A 22,355-nucleotide genomic window follows, 5' to 3' on the forward strand; every position below is an offset into this window, starting at 1 on the left:
GACAGAAATAAGCAGGGCGGTGGTACCTACCTGTGCGGAATCACAAGAGGTCCTACCTACCAAAATACGTGTTTGTTCTTGTCTGTAAACACGCCTAAAGATGACCGGGGCAGTAATATCATAAAGCATACCTATTGAAATTATTTGACAAAAAGTGACACACCAAAAATCGTATACAACTTAAATATATCCTATCAAACAATGTGTTTCGATACATAAAACAAGCAGTTATAGTTGTACCGGCTACAGTTGTACAGAATAAAACACGTGCACGAATTTCGCAACTGGCACTCATAAATTCCATAGCGCACCGAATTATTTCTGCCCTGAATAATTTTATACGCATTTTAAAATATCTATTCACAACGAACGTGGGATTTATGATGGCGAAACCCGTTCGAAGGGTGGTCCGCCCTTTGAGAGCCGAAGGGAGACGTCGAGGGGCCCGGTGAGGATTCATTTTCTTATTTTTTTCTTCTTGACAAAACCCAGCTGGTATAATACGACATGTTATAAATAAAATCGCGATTTTGACCCGTCACGCGGATAAGGGATTCTTGCTAGATTGGTGTACGAAACTAAATTTGCAGTTACGTGTAACTAGATCTTATTCTGATGGACTAGACACCATTTTGCCTTACAGTACCATCGTTGTAGCCGAAATTCTATGTTTGTTTTTATGCCTTCAATTCGACACAGGACGTCCTATCTGTTTTGCACCAATTATTATTATACCGATCCGGAACGGTTTCATTTCTTTAAACCATACTCTAGCGTATTATTGGATATGAACTTATGTTCCAAATAAAGATAATCTTTCTACATGATTGATTTTAAATTTGTCGGTGGGAATGACAAAAAAAAAAGAGAAACAACATTTTACTAATGAAGCTAAATTTATTTACGTAGATTATAAATATACTATACGTAAGTTATTTGTAACATCTAGAAATGCTTGCTTGTCGTCTAAAAATGTCTGTCTAAATCAGAGAGTGCCGGGGTTTTAATCCTGCGACAATGCCACCGTTTCTAAATGTATTTTAGATGGATGAATTCGATTTCGACTTTCTAAAGATCCTTAAACGATTTTCCTAATCAAGAAACTACATAGTGCTATGAAAACCCAACACGCCTTGTTTTAAATTAGCGTGATTAGTGGCGGCACTGCGTGATGTAAGCAGCAGTAATATACCGCAAAACTATGAGTTATGAGTTCCGAATCGAAGATTAGGACAGAGGTCATATAATTGAAAAGTGAACCTCAAATCTCGAAATAGATTCACGTTGCGTTATACGCGAGCCACGGAAACCGTTTAAAAGCATGATTATGAACTTTTTTACTGGTGGTAGGACCTCTTGTGAATCCGAACGGGTAGGTATCACCGCCCTGCCTATTTCTGCCGTGAAGCAGTGATGCGTTTCGGTTTGAAGGGTGGGGCAGCCGTTGTAACTACACTGAGACTTTAGAACTTATGTCTCAAGGTGGGTGCCGCATTTACGTTGTAGATGTCCATGGGCTCTAGTAACCACTTAACACCAGGTAGGCCGTGAGCTAGTCCACCCATCTAAGCAATAAATAAAAAAAGAACACTTCTGCCGTCTATAACATTACAAATGTACGGAATTCAACAGGACGAAACACTAAATTAATAAACACTGATTTTTTTCTAATACAAACAGAAACAAACAATTTTTTTTAATATCAAATACAAAGTACAAAATTTTTAAGTTTTACTCTTGCCACATTAAAGCAATTAATGAAGGCAAACACACTCGTTCTCGGCTTCTAATTACAAGGCTAGACTCGACCGCAACTCCCTTACCTGCGTTTTCCGCTACACCGGGGGAACCACCCCCCGTCTCCTGCACCCCGCCTCCCTTATTGCGTGACGTAAGTGACTGCACCGGTATGCCATACTTATTAGATTTACCCCCGTCTTTGCGTTCCTTAAGTAACTTTGACTTACTTAATTATAATTACAGTCAAAATCTGTTATAACGACATCGAAGGGACTGCTCATATTCAGTCGTAAAAACCGATAGTCGTAACAACCGGTGATGGTTAATGTGTATCGTGCAAGTACAAACAAATCGATAGGGAATTATTGGAAAAATATATTTACATAATACGCGATTTTTCTTCAATATTAATTTGTTTTCTTTTTCTTTGCGACATTTTGAAAGTTTCACGAATAACTCCACAAAGTTTTGGTGCGTTTTGTGTATAGATAAGTAATAAACTAACTGAAGAGATATGAAGAAGCGGTCTTTGACTCTACTGCATGCACGTGTTTTGTTTCTAAGAATTAGAAAAGACCCTACACTAAACTAAATCCTATTGTTTTCTTTCCTGATTTTAATAGCCATTGAAGACAAATGTGGATACCTATTCAAATTGTTTACAATACAGCTTAGCCGGTCGTTCTAACAGATCTAATTCTCCGAAATATTAGTTAAATGTGGTCGTTTTATGAGGTATGTCGTTATAAGCAGTGTCGTATAAAGCAATGTTTTTAATAAGGCGGTCATATAGCATTCAGCCGGGACCTTTGTTCTAGGTTGTTATAACCGGCATGTTGTTCTAAACGATGTCGCAGTAAACGGTTTTGACTGTAATTCTCAAAATACAGGCATTTATAAATATATTTTTATTATCCCAGCCGGACGAATGAAGCAAGGGTCATCTGTTAGTATAATATTTATCAAAGTTCATAGAGGCGATATGTTGGAACCCACTTTGAGACATGAGGTTGCAACCACGCTGAACCAGGTAAGATGGTGGTCCGTCCCGGTACAAACTCACAATAAGCCGTTCCACATATCCCTTGATATGCTAGAGTATGCGTTACTGATGTGCACAGGTTTTATTCTATTAATACTAAACTCAAGCCAGTAAGTTTTGTCTTCCTTCTGAAAAGAGCTTTTTTTCTCTATCCATTCGCTGGAGGGCCGTTCTAGGTACGCGCGGACGCGTAGTTGAGCATTATCCCTCGCAAGAATCGTTGAATCTTCCACCGGCTCAGAATCGCGACACAGACACGGCCCACTGAGTTTTTCGCCAGATCTTCTCAGTGGGTCGCGTTTCCGATCCGGTGGTAGATTCTGCGAAACACGGCTCTTAGTAGGGTTCGTGTTAGCAACAACGTCAGGTTTGAGCCCCGCGAGCTCACCTACTAACTCGGTGAATCTAGAACAACCCCTCGAGGATGTTAGAATAGGTAGGAAAAAATAATCCAATGCTAGTATTAACGTCAACTCTGCTTAAACATACACGACTAACCTACTATTAAATTCCGCAAACTATTCGTATAAGTCTGTACGATAAAGCTCCCTTTAGCCACGAAACACTAGACAAATTTTATTGTTATCGTTCAAACTTTCTCTTTTCGAACGCTAATTTACTTGAGGTTGAATATTCCATCAACATAATGCAACTCAAAAAATAATTTAGAGCAATCAATCAGCTGTGAAATAAAATCTGACAAAATCAAATGTCAGTATTACGAAATGTCCGTTGTAACGAATTACGAACGTTACAAAACGTAAACGTAATAACGAAATAACGGGCGGGCGGCATTGTAATGGGCAAAAAATAAATCGGGAAAGTCGTAGATATACCATTACGTAAACACAAAGCCTTAGCTGAAAAAGTTTGCAACTCCGTCGTTTATCGGTTGGTCACCCTACATGCCGTTTTGTAATGTTGACGCAATTTTTATTTTTGGCAAAAAACTTTGTTTTTTAGACCGTCGTCGCTTGGTTGGTTATGAGCGATAAAATCGCCTAAGGACTGTGGCATACAAAAGATAAAATAATGCGGCAGTTTTTTTTAATTTCGACCTGCCTATTTCTGTCGCGAAGTTTTAACGTGTTCTAATTTGAAAAATTTATAACACAACTAAAATCGTAATGTATCAAGTAATCACATTCTTGTTTATTTATTACAACAAAAAGCTTACAGGATCAAGTCTGAAAAGTGGATCAGCAGCCATACAACAAATTTGGAATTTTGATTTGGGGGCCTGCACGGAAACCACTGCCTATTCCTGTCACTAATGCCACCAACACTAATGCGCTCCGATTTAATGGATGAAGCAACCATTATTCTATTGAACCTAGACTTAGAATTCATATCTCAAAGTTTTAGGATAAATTTAAATTCTTCACGTCTATGGGCTCCGTGGACTACTTAACACCAGTTCAGTTGAGCCGTGGGCTCCTTCAACGTCTAAGAAGTAAAAAATATAGTACTTCAAAATACTAGTGTAACTTTGAAGCTCTATCATGACTTACGACGCTCAAACATGATTTTGTGTCAGTTCGTGTCCATTCATATGTCGGTCGTACCGAACCTGCCGTCCATCACTTAAAATCGTTTTAGTGATAAAAACAAATTTAGTGACAATTGAACTTCGCAATTTGAAACTAAATGTGAATATATTTAATATTCTAAATCTAAAATCTTTATTGTGTTTACAGTTTATTCTCTCGTTTAATTTGCAGTTTTTGTAGTCACAAGATTGACCGAGAAAACTGTAAAAGTATTCATTACATATTTTTTTTGTTAGCCTTTATTGCTAATAACTAAACAATGATATTTACACACAGTAGCAAATTGTTTTAACTTAAATCTAATATATCGGGTTTCCCGGTTTAGTGATCAGCGTGTCCTGTGACACATAGGCCTCTTCCAGCTGCTTCCAATCTTCTCTATTGGTAATTTTCTGGACTAGATTGACCCTCCAATCATCTTTATATCATCTGTCCACCTTCTAGCTTGCCTACCTCTTTTTCTTTTGCCATCACGTGGCTGCCATTCTGTTATGATTTTAGTCCATTTCATTCTGCTTTCTCTTGTCATATGTCCTGTCCATCGCAATTTTAATTGTCTCATTTTCTTTAGTAAAGAAAAGTACTAAAGAAAAGATCTTCGTTCCATATGAAAGTGTAAAACCGATTAGTTTGGATCTGTTTTAGTACAATTTGTTATGACTCACAAAATCTTAATTTCAACGAACCCGAAAAGATCATCTAAACAACATTGAAACACTTTTTTGGAAGTGTTAATTTTATAACAGTGGTAGTGCGTATTGTATACCCACATAGGTGGATACGAACATTGGGTCTGTTTCTTATTTTTATTTTTTTATTGCTTTGACGAATGAACACGCTCTCAGATCAACTAGTGTTAAGTGATTAAGGAATCTATGTACATCATAACGTGAATTCCTCCGCCTATCATGACAGGTCCAAGTCTAAAAAACTATTGTATTTCAACTGTACCACCCTTTGAGGCTTCTTGGCAAAAATCAGCATAATGGTAAGTACAACTCATACAGACCTGACGTCCTGCCACCAGAAGCTAAATTATTCATACCAACAGATAAATTTTACGGCTTCATTTTTATTACACAGTAATTATTCCTTTTTCATTAAATTCATTTCTTATTTTAATTTTATTATTGCTTTGACGAATGAGCACGCTATCAGCTAGTGTTAAGTGATTAAGGAATCTATGTACATCATAACGTGAATTCCTCCATCTATCACGACACGTCCAAGTCTCAAATCTATTGTATTTCGACTGTACTACCCTTTGAATCGAACCGTATAACGGCTTCTTGGCAGAATAGAGGAGTATGGTAGTACTACTCATACAGACCTGACGCCCTACCACCAGAAGCGAAATGATTTATACCAATAGGGAAATTTTACGGCCTATTCTAATTTATTACCTACACGGTAATATTCCTTTTTCATTAAATTCGTTCATGAACACGTGTTAAGTACGTGTTACATTACAAAATCGGCTTCGCTCTAAACTTGTTCATTGATCTACACTACTAAAAACAATACAAATATTTGTAGATCCATTTAAATGTTTCGCTTAAAATATAAACTTCAGTGAATTGACTTGTTAAAGATGATGAATTAACTATCTATTTATGTTTCAGACCACAGACGTCCAGTGCTGGACATAAGCTCCTCCCAAGACTCGCCACGTCACAGGAGTCGTCTAACGTTGCCTGCATGAAGAACTATCGCCATCAAAATCTATAGTAATACCAAAACCAATTTTAATGGTAGGCAGCGGCTTGGCTCTGCCCCTGGCATTGCTGACGTCCATGAGCGACTGTGATCACAGCAGGTGGGCCGTATGCTCGTCTGCCTACAAAGGCATTAAAAAAATAAAATAAAAAAACCCCTTTATTTTTTTATTAGGGTCATACAGGTTAAGTAGGCTGTACCAAAACACTAAACGTAAAAAAATATAGTTACTCTTTTTACCTCTAGCAGTTGATAATTCGAGTGGAAATTTCAAACGAAAAAACAGTAACGATAAAAAATACAAGTCCTAAATTACATTTAACTAGCGGGCATCTTTCTTTAACAACCCAACAAAAGTTGTTTCTTCCCACTGACCAACGGTCGCTACCCCAGCCCTTAAGTCATCCGACCAGAATTATAGTAATTTAATAACCCTGTTCTTAACCCTACCGACCGGACTGCACACAATACGAAAGCGAATACAACTAATCATTTGACAGCAGTTTCGCATTGTATTTGCGCAAAAGTGCCATGACAAAAAAAAAACATTACGTTCATGTTTTTTTTGGTCATGGCATGGCAAATGTATGTTTTAAATCGTAAATTTACCCACAATGTAGATTGGTATCAACGCGTGTTCTACTTATATATGTAGATAGCGGGTAATAGCTTGTAGCTTGTTTAACTTGCTAAGCGCTCAGGTTGTAGATGCATAGATAAGGCGAACCCTTGGTGCTAAGATTATTATGGTATTAAATTACTAATACCTGTAGAATAGAAAAGGACCTTATGTATAATATCTTGTTTAAATTCAATCTGGTTAAGCTTTTTTAACTTGGTAATCGCTCAGATTGTAGATACTAGATAAGTTGAATCTTGGTGTGGAGAAAATTAGTTTGTAAGCCAAACTTGTTACATGGATAGTAATTTTTTTTCTATTCTAATCGTAGCGGAGTTCAAGGAGCTCTTTTTTCCCCTACCTAATAGTAAGGTAAGGAGCTATTTCAACTGCTCACCTACCAGTAGGTGAGCTCACGGGCTCAATCTGAAAAAGTGACCCTAGCGAGAGCACTGCTTTACTGTATCTACCACCGGATCGATACCCGGTGAAACTCATTGAATTCTGTCTATGGGGGAGCAAAACTCCAATTACCTTAAGACGTTAGATCAAAGCTCTTATCATTAAAATCGACAACCACTTCATCCCGATACCCGTACTTCGCAGTAGAAATAAGACAGTGGAATTTGCAGCAGCTCATGGACCTGTATAAACTAACAACACCTCCTGTTAACAACATGTATGGTGATTGATTGAAAAGACTATTTTCAACATATTCGCTAAAACAGTACATTTATTCCGTCAAATCGATACTCAAAAGCATTTTACCGAATTTGATTGATTTTACAATAACAATCATTTGATTATTAAGCGTTTTCTGGAAACTCTACTATCTCGTAACGGTAAGGGGTCTATTGGTCCACCTGATGCTAAATAGTTATCGAAGTTCACAAACGACGTGAATACAATCACGCATCTTAAGACGTGATGCCGAAGAATAATTTGTATTGTTCGATGACTGTCCCACCCTTCAAACGAGGAACCAGTGGTGGCTTCGCTGCAGAAATAGGCAGGATGGTGATACCCACCGGTGCAGGCTTCTTTTTTTGCCTTTCCTACCTATGCGAGGCTACCTATACCTATGAGAGGCTATTTCAGCTTCGCCCTAACATGTAGGTGAACTCACGGGGCTCAAGCCGGAGGGTTGCAAACACTGGCCCTAGCAAGAGCAGTGCTTCGCAGAATCTACTACCACGGGATCGGAAACGCGACCCACTGAGAAGATCCAGCGAGAAACTCAGTGGGCTATGTCTATGGGTTAATTCGCTTGTCGAGCCCTTCGTTGCAAGCAACAGGTTCGACGAGGACGGTGACCGGTGCTTGTGGTACCTAAAAGCACCGTTCCGTGATCCGTAATGACGTGTTTTGGGCGACGTCGACAGGCTTCATAATAATAACGAAACACCTACACTTACAACTCAGGCACCGATCAACATAATCCACGGTACCGTAACAATATTACCGGTAATTTCTTAATTATCGAACTACAATAATAAGTGATTGAGAACGCTTTCGAACACAAAGCCGTGCGATAGTACAAAAGAGGTGACCTTGACGATTTATAATGATAAAAAAGGTTCATTTACACCGTGCTGCAACTGTTGAATAAAGACCATTGTGAGAGGACACTGCGCCCACATGGCGGTCCCGTCTAACAGGTGTTGCATTGTTATATGCAAATTACAACTTTCGCTCTCGTCCTATACAATTTTTAGGGCCCAGTGTGCTATTTTGATTTAATGTGGATCAGTGGAATATGCGGTCGTCGCTGTTTGCACAGGCACTGGATGTTCGAAGCGGGTTTCGTCTTTGAAAGCCGATGCTTTAACTGACTCTGGAACTTAGTTTCAAGCTAGTTTTAATATAAAAACACCCTAAATGTAAGTTTTTTCAGTTTATTTAAGTTTTATTAAGTCCATAATTGATGAAAATCTTTTTAAATTCGACTATCGCCTACATAATTATGACATACAAAACCTGAAATTACGAATACATTTATCCATATACTAATATTTTACGGAACTAATCTCGACCGTACAGCACCATGCTCATACTAGTATATTCATATCGGTATGCTGCGCTGGGACAAATACTCCAGAATAAACTATGCTAATATTTACTTGTCATAAAACATACGGCCAGTTCAAAACTAAAGGTATAGATCTTGAAACACATAAACTAAATTACACGCGCACTAAACTATTTACTAGTCTGACGTGATTGGTCAGTTCGGAACCAGTTTGAGCACTCAAATCAAAACAAGTAAGCCTTTATATCAAATCAAGTCGAAACTCAAAGGGGTATGAGAAACGACTTGCTAATCGCTTGTCTCGAAGCCAGTATTGAATTAAAGGGATAAATTGTGCGAATAATTCATAGGGGAAATTTAAAACTGAAAAAAAAAACATTCTACGGAATCTTCGCTTTGAAAATAATTTAAAAAAGAAACAACTGTATTGTTAATTATAATAGAATTTGAATTTATTGGTTGTTAATTATTCCTATTTCTTTTCCATTGCCATTTCTATTTAAAAAAAGATCAACAAATTACCGCATGCTTTAGTCAATGAAATAAAAATCGCTGAGTGGAAAATTAATAAATTACCAAAACGATTCAAGTAGATAATTAGAATTATTCAATGAGATTATTCCATTAATTACAAACGTAGATATCTGAGCTTCGAATCTTACTCATCAGCACAGGCTGCCAGTGAGCTTTGTAAAATAATAACATGTTTAAATTCACCTGTTGTTTTTTAAAATAGGCTTTAATACCAAAATACCAAACTTCAAGCTTTGTATCTTCAACCAAGAACTTAACAGATAAACTCGCTGCGTTCACAAATCGGTATAAAAGAGATCTAAAAAAAAAACTGAACTTCAATGTCACGACGAAAAAATTTATAAAAATATTACAAAACATGTAATCTACATATTATATAAATACAATCTAAAATCTAGGCACATATACAAATGTTAACGAAGACCGCAGAGTAACGTCCTCGGAATGACGCTGACGTGAGTATGTTCAGGTGTGTTCCACATACACGTTATGTTTGCGCACTGTGACGGTAAGGTAACGTCTGAAATATCTGTGACAACAGATACCTACTGTTTCGTTATTGCGACGGATTTATTCTGTTCTATAATAATTCAAAAGAAGAAAGGGAAGGCGACTTTAAAAAAAAAAGTAAGTTGATGTTTATCGATTCCATAAATTAAATTTACACAAAATTATTGGTGGCAGGACGTCTTGTGAGTCCGCACGAGTAGGTACGACCACCATGTCTATTTCTGCCGTGAAGCAGTAATACGTTTCGGTTTGAAGGGCGGGTCAGCCATTGTACTGTAAAAATAGAAACATAGAACTCATGTCTCAAGGTGGGTAGCGGCATTTACTTTGTAGATGTAGATGTCTATGGACTCCAGTAACCACTAAACACCAGGTGGGGCGTCAGTTCATCCAGGCATCGATTCAATAAAATAACATTTTAAAAATCCTCGCGCATTGTACATCATTAAATAGATAAGCAAAATAAAATAATAACTTAGACTGAGAAACAAATCACATAGATATTTACTGACGCATATTTTCCAATTTATGATCGTAGTGTCCAAACTTTATAGAATCTATATTACGGGCAAAGTTTTATTTCGCACAGACACAATTATATTCATTACAGAACTTCCGACTAATCAAGTTCAATCGAAAAATCATAGGCATTTTTTTCATTCATATACCTAATATTTCCCAAGTACTAAATTATATACTTGGGAAATATTAGGATGGGAAAACAATCTCAATTTATGCCCGGACGAGAGATAAAAATAAACAAGTCCGATTCCCAATTTCATACAAATAAAGTAGCACTTTAAAACTCTGATCGTGGGTCTTCAAATAAAATTTATTTAATCTTGCGGGCGAAAGGAATCCAAAACTCCATGGACGAAATCATTAAATACAAAAGGCTAGGTTTCATCTTAATACAAATTTAATAAATATTCCACCCTACGTCTTTGTTTACTGTAAACATTGATTTTACCTTGCACAAGTGTACGTGTCGAACATATTTTTCAGTTGAAGGTTATAACATTGTTTATATAACAAAAATAAACATATGTTTTAGATTTAAAGCCGCTACGTGGGGTTAAACATATAAATATTATTATTTTCTCTATTCATATTTTCTTTAAATAACAATAAAATTTTCAACGGTATTCTAATCTATTTTAATCTGTTTGTAATGAGCACAAGGTTTTAATTGTCATGGCAGTGACGACAAATGAAAAATGGACACTAAACAGATTACCAATGTAGTACCTCTGTTGGTTAACGAAATTTGTAAGAATATCATTAGTTTTACATTAAAATGACTTACGTTAAAACGTTGGCCATTATAAGCGGCAATGATCACTTACCATCAGGTTGGCAGTAATCTTGTGTGTGTTATAGAATCTCGGTAGACTACGAGATTGTAAGAAAGATCCAATTCAATTATTCAAATTGAGTGCAATACCTATGAAACTGTGTGTACGTAAAGCTTTTATTTTCTTTGTCTCACAGTTATACATCATGAGAAGATCACTACTACATTAATTTGGTTCTTAGGCTGACTCTGCAGATCTAAGTTGTAAGATATAATTAAAAGTACTCATATATATTTATGTCTGTATGTGTGTAAATTACCTACAGGTAATTTTTTCCTAATGATTCTTGTCAACCTGGTTGTCTGGAAGAGATCGCTCTTAGCGACAAGACCGCCAATTGTACTTTTTTGTATTTAACGTTTCGCATTTTTTATTTGTTTTGTGTACAATAAAGCATAATCTCTACCCCTCTCTCTCTCTCTCTATAGCTCAATCTTTTAATTAATATTTTCTCAATTAATACTTCTCAGTGCCGGAAGACTAAACGCGAATGACCGTAAAAGTAGCTTTAATTATATCTACAACTCGCGACAACCGTAATTCGAAACAGTATAATGAATCTTATCAGACGTATGACTATCTAATAAAGATCTTACTAAACAAACCTAATCCAGTATCTACAATGCGTACCTAACTTAAAACAAATAAGCACATAGTTTAACCGAAGCTTCAATGCAATCAATCCGAAATGAAAAACTTATCATCAACAAAATCCGAACCAGGATAAATTTCATCTACAAAAAAAAGCGACAATAAAAACGTTGTTATTTAAACATCAATCTCTGTGAGAGAAATCGAAACACATTTTTAAATTCATCAACGACTTTGCACTGTCATTGTTCTACGTATGTGTATGTACGATAGAGCACAAATTTCACATACGTCAATTAATATTAATAGACGCAGAAGGCGAAATCCGGAGAAAAAAGCGGCGCCGGCAACGAACCTCTGTTGTTTTAATCATTGTTTTTCATGCGAATCCGTTTTTTTCGATAAAAATGATAAGTCACGTTACATTTGCGTTAAAAAGGATTTTTTTTTAAGTTTGTACAGTTTTTTTTTTTCTAATGAACACTTCGAAATTATTATAGAATTAGCACTAAATTAGTTTTGTTTGAAAGTTTATTAATAATTTTTTTTTTTGCTTGGCTCACTGTGATAGAAAATTACCACTACTCTGCATAGGAATTTAGTCAAGGAGTTAGGAATAAACCTAGATAAGGTTATTTACAACTGTTACGCAGGAATAAGCCTGGAGAGACTCATAATGACGGGTAAAGTGGATGGAAGACGATCCAGAGGTCGTAGCCGAAAAAGATGGAGTGACCAAGTGTCTGAGTATCTGGACATGAGACTGAGCCACGCACTTCACTGTGCCACTAACCGACACAAGTAGCTAAAAATTACAAAAAAAGGTCACAGACGGGCGCATCACGATGCTCAGCAATGAGCGATCGACTGAAGGAGGAGGAGGACGCAGGAATAAACGGAAAGACGTAAATTTACTAAATTTAGCACATATAAATGAAATATTGCCAGCAATGTATAGGAATTTTGTTTAAGCCATCCGTGAACATAAAATTTGAGCCGTCTGCTTTCCTATGTTTTTTTGTACAGCGTCAAAAGAAGTAACGGTCATGACGAAATTGGAAAGGTTCTGTTCAGTGCTGTTTAGTTACGGAACCCTAACGAATAAATTCGTCAAATTCACAACTTTTGTTTCTAAATATTTTACAGTACTGACATTGATTGATTTTTTTTCCTACCTATGCTGATAGCCTTGAGAGGCTATTTCAGCTTCACCCTAGCGTGTAGGTGAGCTCTCAAGGCTCAAACCGGAGTGTTGCTAACATTGGCCCTAGCAAGAGCAGTGCTTCGCAGAATCTACGAGAAAACACGCAACAATTCTAATTATTATATGAGGCCGTCAGCGCAAAAGTGGCCTGAGCTTATCATAGTCAGTATGGAGGCAATAGTTATCTATGGGTGAAACTATGGATAGGCCAGGCCGGTTTTGCATCAAAATTTATTTTAAATAAATTCCAATATAGGTCTTATAAGCTTGAATTTAAAAAAAATTAGTTTTTTTTGTGGAGACCACTTTTGCGCTGATGGCGTCTTATATATCCAAAAACACGAAGAACCCAAATATTTGTGGCCGAATCTGCACAAATCGACCTTACTATGTGTGACCTTAAAAGCGGCTCGTTCGAATCCTCGAAACAAATTATAAAATGCCAACTCATCATCAATCAAACGGGCTCGATTCCATCAATATAATTTAGTTTTTTGTAATTTTTACCCGAAATCGCCCTCCGTGACTAGCAGGTTGACGGAGGCTCTTGCGCCAGGCACCGACCGCGAGCGCTTGGACCGACACGACTCGGTAACACCTAAAACTCATTTACAAATTGATTACATTTCAAATTGATATCAAAGACTCGTTACCCCGTTCGGCTGTTTATTCATTTTGTTTTACGAAGTCATGTTGTGAGAAAGTGAAATTGAATTCTGTTATAATAAAATAAAAATATACGTTTTATGTAATTCTCGTTGTAACCTACATACAAATAACGCTGGTTTATTATTATTATTATTTTTTTATTACAACTTCCGGAACTTCTTTGTTCAAAACGTTCAAAGTCATTTAAACAAGAAATTAAATAAATATAAATAAATAAACATTTACTAACAATCACGCCACGTTAACAGGTCCCGTGCTAAGTTCGTAAAGAACTTGTGTTACAGGTACTAGATAACGGAAATAAATGTAAGATTTTTATAATACACATACATATATTGAATATACATCCATAACCCTGGAAAAGACATTTTATATAATTTATCACACAAATATTGATTTGAACCCGCGACCCTCTTGTGTAGTGACCATGTCACTTACCACTATACCAGACGGCCGTTATTGACTAGTTCCGTCGTGAAACATCAGTAAAATTTTCCCATCCACATCCCCATTCAAGCTCTTCATCGACAGAGTACAGCAATTTCACAGAAACACTGACCTTTTCATCGAACGTGAGCGCCCAAAAGGCTTCGAAATTCTATTTTCCTATACTGAAAATCATCTGCGACATGTACCACGTTTGGATGTTAGGCTCCCGTGTGGTGACATGTCGAAACGGTTTCGGCCATGGAGCGGACCGTAATCGGTTTTCTCCAATAAACGGCGATTAGACGCGCTGGCGTCAGCATGCCTGGAACAACCATGTACTGTTAAGCACGAAAGCTTAATTAACAACTATTGTCTCGAAGTTATTTTATAAATAGATCGACCGTGTAACTGTTTGTTTCATTTATTGATTTAAAATGGAGAAAGTGTGGAATAATTGTGTGTTATAGTGTTGTTTAATTATGCTAAGTTAATAAATAATAATTTTACGATACCTATAACTAATCGTTTGTTTGTAACTATTAATATACTTCTTTTAATTTATTTACTGCCATTGGTTACTCGACCTTTTACAATAGGTTCTTCAACTTTCTCAGTAAAATGGCAAGAATTTATCGAGGCTTCAATAATTTTTTTAAGAATAATATCATTTCCAACGATTTTATTTTATTTCCCCAATCTTATCTATTATTTAATCAATCAATAAAACTAAAAGGTTGAAAGACTGCGATTATAATATGTTTAAACCTGGAGAAAATACTAAATAGGCAAAATAAAACAATTCACATTACATATTTTGTCGCGTTTCCGCCAAAAATAATTTTAGACAAAAGAAAGAATAAGAAAAATTATAAAAATATTTTCGTTGCTTAAATTCGCTTCAGTCAAAAACTACAACTGGTTTGTCTGTTAAGTATAGGTACCTATGTTTTGATACGGTGATGGAGGATTCGGATGGAAGATGAGGATTACCTCACCTTATCAAGCAGTGATTGGTGTATCATCCGTTCGTAGCGATTTTTAAGGATACTAAAGACATCTGATTATTAAATTCCTTTTCATTATCCAAGTTCACTATATCCCAAAAAAAAAACCTGACATTAGACTGACAAGCACTCTCAAGACTCTAGGTAAACCAAAGTAAACCACAACATAAAAACGGGGCAGAACAAAAAATTACGAAATCCTTTATTATTAATTTCATTTATTTATGTATACACAAAAAAGAAGACATAGTACAGAGTAATAGGAAAATTATGTACAAAGACACTGCTTATGTCTTTAAGAAATCTCTTCCAGCAGACTTGCGAGAGGATTATGAGAATAATAATTAAAAGTGATGAGTGTGTGTAGAACACCTAAAATAATAAATACAACATGAGAATTATAGTAATGCACATACACATAGCAAAAATTGTTAAACTTGAATACAAAATATTATAAGTAAAACAGTATATACGAAGAGTATAGAACAATGATCATTCGGTTGATGAGAGATAGAATTTATCATATATTATGTTATCATAGAATCTTTATTACACCTCTCCTGCTTGTTAAAAAACGTAACTAAATAACGCTTTTGCGATGGACTGTACAAACTACAGTCGTGACCAGACAGCGATTTCAATTATTATCTAGAAGTCGTTTCACGAGCTCGGACTGCAGCACTTTTAATCATTCTCTCATCCTACTTTTATTAAGATTGTATAATATATCATCCGATAATTTTGTCTACACTTTCGTGTTTCATTAATCATTGAATTTTTACTAACCACAGCATTTAGCTCATAGCTCGTAAGCTCATCTGTTTTATTTTAAATGTTTGCCTCAGAAGGGTTTAGCGATTGATCTGGCATTTTGATTTCTGTTTAAAACATACTGCCAATGCAAAAGACAAAACGGGATGTAGTTATTCCTAAATTTAGAGTCGTCATGTCTTAAAGGGATATGTTTTATAACCTACCTAATCGCTGGTACTCGACTTGAAAGAGTTTGCTAATACTGGCCCTAGTAATTGCAGTAATTCACAGAATCTACCATCGGATCGATGTATACAGGATAGAGATTTTAGACCAGGCCTATTATTAAAACAATGTAAAGATGAGACTATGTTTACATTAACTAATCGGCGAACAATAGCCAATCGATCTTCGAAAAATATTAGGACAACAATTTAAGGGACATCTCTTATTACCTTCACAGGCAGACTGCAGGACGCACTTCGAAGTGTGTGTGTTGATTTTGGACAGCCCACTGAGTTTCTCGCTGGATCTTCTCAGTGGGTCGCGTTTCCGATCCGGTGGTAAATTCTGCGAAGCAATGCTCTTGGCCAGTGTTAGCAACACTCTGGTTTGAGCCCTGTGAGCTCACTTAAACATCAAGGAGAAGCTGAAATAGCCTCTCAAAGCTATCAGCATAGGTAGGGAAAAAGTGGATTAATACTATACTGTTCCAACGCGATAAATGTAGACAACACTACAATATCAAAAGCAATTTTTTTCCCGAAATATATAAAGGGCGTAAACTGGTGTAGGCATTAATCTACAAGACCGCAGACTACACAAAGTCTAGCCCTTTTGATGATTAGATAAATGTTTATGTAATCTTAATGATGGTGCAGCTCGCATATTCTAAGTCCGCAAGCAAGAACATCCCTGTACTTCTTGGGTGGATGGGTTCCAATTAAAAGCATCTTCCAATAATATAAAAACGTATACGTTATGTCTAGAAAAGATCAATCTCGGTATGATTTCTACAGGTTAACCAAAGTTTTTCAAAAAAAACAAAACACAACGTAATGAAATTGATAATAAAAAAATACATTTTTATTACTCACGCGTTTACATAATATTATGTCACGAAATTAACGGCCCGTGATTTTTGTTTACTTTCGAAATTAAAAATAAAAAGACACCCATACTTTACACCTCATCTTGAAGGAAAAAACACAACATTCCATCTGTCTTCTCTAAGCCTTCCAAAACGATAAATAAACACTAGTCGCACTCTCGTGTGGAGTAATGTACCAAGGATTTTATTATCAAAATCGTTCGATATTGCAACTGCAACAATATTGAACTCTAAAATAGTAATGACGATTTCGGTATCCTAATAGGAAAAAAAAATTAAAATTTATTTTGTGCTTTTTTTACAACTTAAAAATAAATGTAAATCAATGTAATCAATGCCGCGTGGATGTCATTTTCAATCAATGACCACATACCGAATGTGTTAAACAAAAAGAAACTCCAATTATGGTACTGTTTTAATGTCTTAATTTCTAAATCTTGTACGGAAATTCAATGCAATCTCGAACGACATCGAAGATAAGTGCATTCGAAGCCCGGCGCACGATAGCCGGCCCGAGGTGACGGCGCGGCTCAAAGCTTCGACAGGCGTCCAGCGCGGTTCATAATTAAGAACGGTGACTGTTGAAAAATGGCCGCCGCCCCCGGCCGGCCGTGAATAATCGTCGTAATTACGATTCGGAATAATTTCCAGCCAGTCATAGCGATATTATCGCTAGGTGTTGACGAGCGCTCGTTACGCGCACGCAGCTCAGACCATTCTAGCATACGCACGTGGAAATCGCTAGTCTTTCACAAACAGGGATTATAAGCTATCTAGCTAAGCAATACGCTGTACGGTTCTACTGCAGGCTTTAATCAACACCTTAACTTCGAAACATAGATTGCAATTTTCGATTCACGAAAGACATATTATCCTGACATAACATTAACCTGCATAACATTACTAATCATAATAAAGTCGATTCATTTATCGGCCCTCATTTTTTAAATCCATTTCACATTTTTCCAGTTGATTTTTTTACCTACCCACTTTATTATTTAGATCTGTCGAGAAGCTTACGATAGGTCCACCTGATATTAATTCGTTACCGGAGACAAAACTTGAACACCAATCTTGTAATACACCTCAGAGCGTGTATAAAGCTCATAATCTACCTTTCAAACCAACTTGATTCACAAATACCATGCAACTATTACACCAATAGGCAGTGTCTTAATTGGTCCTCTGACCTTTCTAATGTCCACGAGCAACGGTAACCACTCACAATCAGCTGGACCGTAAGCTCGTCTGCATTCGAAGGTAATAAAAAAGAGTCTAGATAGGAATTTATAGAAGGGTTTATGTTTTTATTACAATGCACTAGTCTGGCGACTCGACTCGTTTGGCTGTAAAAATAATTTAGGTGAATGTCATTGCGAACCGATGATGAAACAATGATAGTATTAATACAGTACTTAATAAATCTTAATGGTTTCAAATGTCCGGGGTAGTGTTTTATAATTACGTAATTTAAAAATTCAAGCACGTATTCTTCCACTTCGACAAAGCGGCACGACACGAGAACCCTCTCATTGTGGCCGCCGGTAACTACATTCCCGGTCCTGCGGACAGAATGGGAGGCAGTCGACGTCACCCAAAACACGTCATCTCGGATCCTCCCGATCCACTAACGGTGCTTTTAGGTACCTCAAGCACCGGTCATCGTTCTCGACGAACCCGTCGCTTGGGACGAAAGGCTCGACGAGTAAATTAACCCACAGACACAGCCCACTGAGTTTCTCGCCGGATCTTCTCAGTAGGTCGCGTTTCGGATCCGGTGGTAGATTTGGCGAAGCACGGCTCTTGCTAGGGTTCGTGCTAGCAACGTCGTCAGGTTTGAGCCCCGTGAGCTCACCTACTAGTTAAGGTTACGCTAAAATAGCCTCTCAAGGCTATCAGAATAGGTAGAAAAAAAAAACGTGTTATAATTCATTTTGTACATGTCTAAGCAAGTCTAGATGTGGAGAGATCCGGGGTATCACTATCAACTATGTGTAATTAAAACAATTCCGCCTCGAGGCTCGGAGGCGTGTATGTATTAGAACACGTGGGCAGATTTAATTAGACTTAGACAACTTTTTTGGCAGTTGCAACACCGGTCTCCGACTCCAATACTCGTTTCCATTATCGTTGTTAATCTGAAATTAAATTTAGTTATATAACGGCATTGTTTTACTGCATTTAATTTTTTTTTGTTTTTTTATTGCCCTTGTAGGCAGATGAGCATACGACCCACCTGATGGTGAGAAGTTATCGTCGCCAATGGACTTCAGCAATGCCAGAGGCAGAGTCAAGTCGCTGCCTACCGTTTTTTTTGATAGTTTTATCGCACATTGCGTCTCCGATACAAAATCCTAATATAGTTTCAGGGACTTGATTGGGAATGAGACACCAAAAATAAAACAATTTGAAAATATTTATTAGGAATAGTAGTTAAATTAAAGCGATTATGCACAAAACTTTCAAATTTGAGGTAAAGGAAGAGCCGGTCTAATATTCATTTATTTTGATAAATTTAAATATAGCTTGTATTTTACAGTAAATAAAGATTTATTCTATTAAGCAGAAATGCGAATGTTGCGATGGATGTGTGGAGTAACGGGAATGGATAGAATACGGAATGAATAAGTTAGAGGAAGTCTGAAAGTGGCACCTGTGACAGAGAGGCTGAGAAGTGTGCGTTTGGGATGGTATGGACATGTGATGAGACGAAATGAAAATCAGTTTGGTAAGAAAATGTTAACTATGAATGTGGAAGGATATGGAGGAAGAGGTAGACCTAAGAAGAAATGGATGGATTGCGTGAAAGACGATATGGGTAAGAGGGGAGTGAGCGAAGAAATTGTATATGATGAAGAGTATGGAAAGAGAAAACATGTTGCACCGACCCCAGGTAACTGGGAAAAGGGCAGGATAATGATAATGATGATGAAAGATTTGTTCTATTTTAATTGATTCATCTAGAAAATTAAATAAACTACTTCGTTTAAAAATGATAAGGCAACAGAAAGAACGCACTGTGTATGACTAGGCTAATTGTGTTTGTGGATTCAAACATCCACCCAACGTCAGTACGGTCTACAATACCGAAATCGGCATGGGATGGATCATCATCATTATTATATTATTATGTTTAGCTCGTCGTTAATTTTAAGCTTGAATGACGTCACACGTCACAAAGTTACAGTTGGCATAGTTTGGTAAAATTTGTGTGACAATTTTGAAAAACGAAAACTGTTCCATTTCGTATTTTATGTCGTCGCCTTCATGGTCTTCAATGTTGATTTATCTATCTTATCGTTTACTGTAAAGACCATTCAAATCGATCTGTTAAATTTCATAAAGTGCCCAGTACTTACCTACAGGTTTTTTGACACGATGATGGATTAAACTATTTATAGTCAGGGCCGCGTCCACAACACAAAACACATTACACACGATTTTTCATTATTTATTCTTGAACGCTTTACAGTTCTCATAATCGGTACTATTAGAGGGGTTTCAACACAGAATTATTGTAATAGAAATGACACTTTTCTTAACGATCATATTTTGGCTTTTTTTTTTTTGTTTATAACGTAGCTGCCTAATATCAGAACTAACGTAGGCTCATTTGCTATCGACAACAAAAAAAGCTGAAAATTAAATGTTAAATTGGTGGTAGGGAGTCTTTTGAGTCCGCTCGGCTAGGTACCACCGCCCTGCGTATTTCTGCCTTGAACTAGTAATTCGTTTCAGTTTGAAGGGTGAAGTAGCCGTTGTACTATGAAAACTGAAATTCTCATATTTCAAGGTGGGTAGCAGCATTTACGCTGTTGATATTTATGAGCTCCGGTAACCTCAAGACAAGAGAGCGTTACTTCAGTCCTATTGAAACTATGGTTTCATTCGTCACTGTGGGAGGCATCTTCCAAGTATACTCGGTCCGTCCACGTACAGAAAAAAATTACCATTTAAAAGAATAACTGTGGCCATAGAAAGCAAAGAATCCACAATATTTTAAATTAGAACGATATTTTTGCACGATCACATTCAATTATGAACTTTAGAATGGACTTGAGATGAGGAGGTCAAGTTACAAAATAGCGTGCTTATTGATTTTTAATACACTTAAAAAATGAGGATATATATGTATAAGCCTATGTACCAATGGATCTCTTCTGTGTTTACCAATCTCTTCGTCATTTGTGTACCGATTTTGAAAATTGTTTCTGTATCTGTTATATTGGTACATACTGTTGAGGTGGTCCCGTTTTTAAGCGTAATTGATTTATTTCACTTAACTCCTGAAATTGGTTTAATTTTCACATTATAATTATTATTATCTCGTAAATTATAGCGATCAGGAAAACAATATCGAAGTATATTCATAAACAAGGAAATTGTATGCGTTTTAATTTCATGCTATAACGCACAATATTGCACAATGACGTCAATCTTCAAGTAAACAAATTCTATTATAACATTCGCTTTGTTGAAAAGGACTAGATCATCTCTTATAACAATCAACAACTTCGAATGCTTTATAAGCAGATTTATATAATTTTTTCACCACACGTATCACATTTAATTATTCTCCACTAAGACTTTTAGATCTCTTTGTATTATTTTAGATAGCGCTTCTAGTACTTTTAGATCCCACCAAAACCAGGTAGCGCCGTTCCGTGCGTGTTATTAAGATGGTAATTTAAAATAGAGTCTTGTTTTAATTGAGTTATGGTTACTGTTATGGCTATTAAAATGGACTATATATTTGTGGCCAGATTACGCGGTCCGAGATGTTAAATCGGTATACTTTCATGCTTTGAATTAATTGGTCCGTTAATAAATGACTGGTTGTAAGAGAGTTGATTTTAATAACATTATTCATTTTTAACACGCCAGTTTGTGTAGATATTATTAAAGATATTAACTTCTTTGATGAGTATTAAGTGATAATTTTTGTATCTATATTTATTAGTTCATTTGAACAGATGAGCTCATGACCAACCCGATGCGAGGCGGTTAGAATAACTAGATAAAATAGTGAGTATTTTGTTAAACAAGAAATATGTTTAGTATGATTCGGTATATCTTTAAAAAGTACGGCATTAATGTATGTGAAGGGAATAACTACCTCAGTTTAACTTTCACAAATTGTTGGTATATTTTTATCGCATTAATAGAGTGGAAGGTCACAGCCCATCTGAGGTTAGGTGGTTACCACAACAAGAGCCGCCAACCTCTTGGGCCATGATGTCAAAGCCTATACCATAACCTTCCAGTCTTCAAACATGAACATATGGTTGTTTAGCCCCAGATAAAAGCCGGATATGGGCATCTTCCCGTGCAAGATCATAGCATGCTTTACTAAAAGCAATCACACAAAATTTGAAGTGTATCAAAAGGTTTTTTTTTACTACACTCTCGAAAGACGAAGACTATGTTTGTTTGTAGAATTATATGTTGAGTTAAATTGGGAGTCGGTGCGGCATAACCTATCATGTTGCATAGAGATTT

The 22,355-nt window shown here is 36.5% G+C and overlaps 1 long non-coding RNA gene across 1 annotated transcript in view; it reads left to right on the forward strand.

The window, feature by feature from the left end:
- Positions 1 to 245: 245 nt before the first annotated feature.
- The window catches only part of LOC134198743 (uncharacterized), a 31,531-nt gene continuing 9,421 nt past the window's right edge, over positions 246 to 22,355 (forward strand). The window contains exons 1-2 of the long non-coding RNA XR_009972906.1: positions 246 to 448; positions 5,955 to 6,059. This is a non-coding gene — a long non-coding RNA (uncharacterized LOC134198743). The remainder of the gene's footprint in view (positions 449 to 5,954; positions 6,060 to 22,355) is intronic.

This window comes from Bombyx mori, chromosome 4 (genome assembly GCF_030269925.1).
Source record: "Bombyx mori chromosome 4, ASM3026992v2".
NCBI lineage: Eukaryota > Metazoa > Arthropoda > Insecta > Lepidoptera > Bombycidae > Bombyx > Bombyx mori.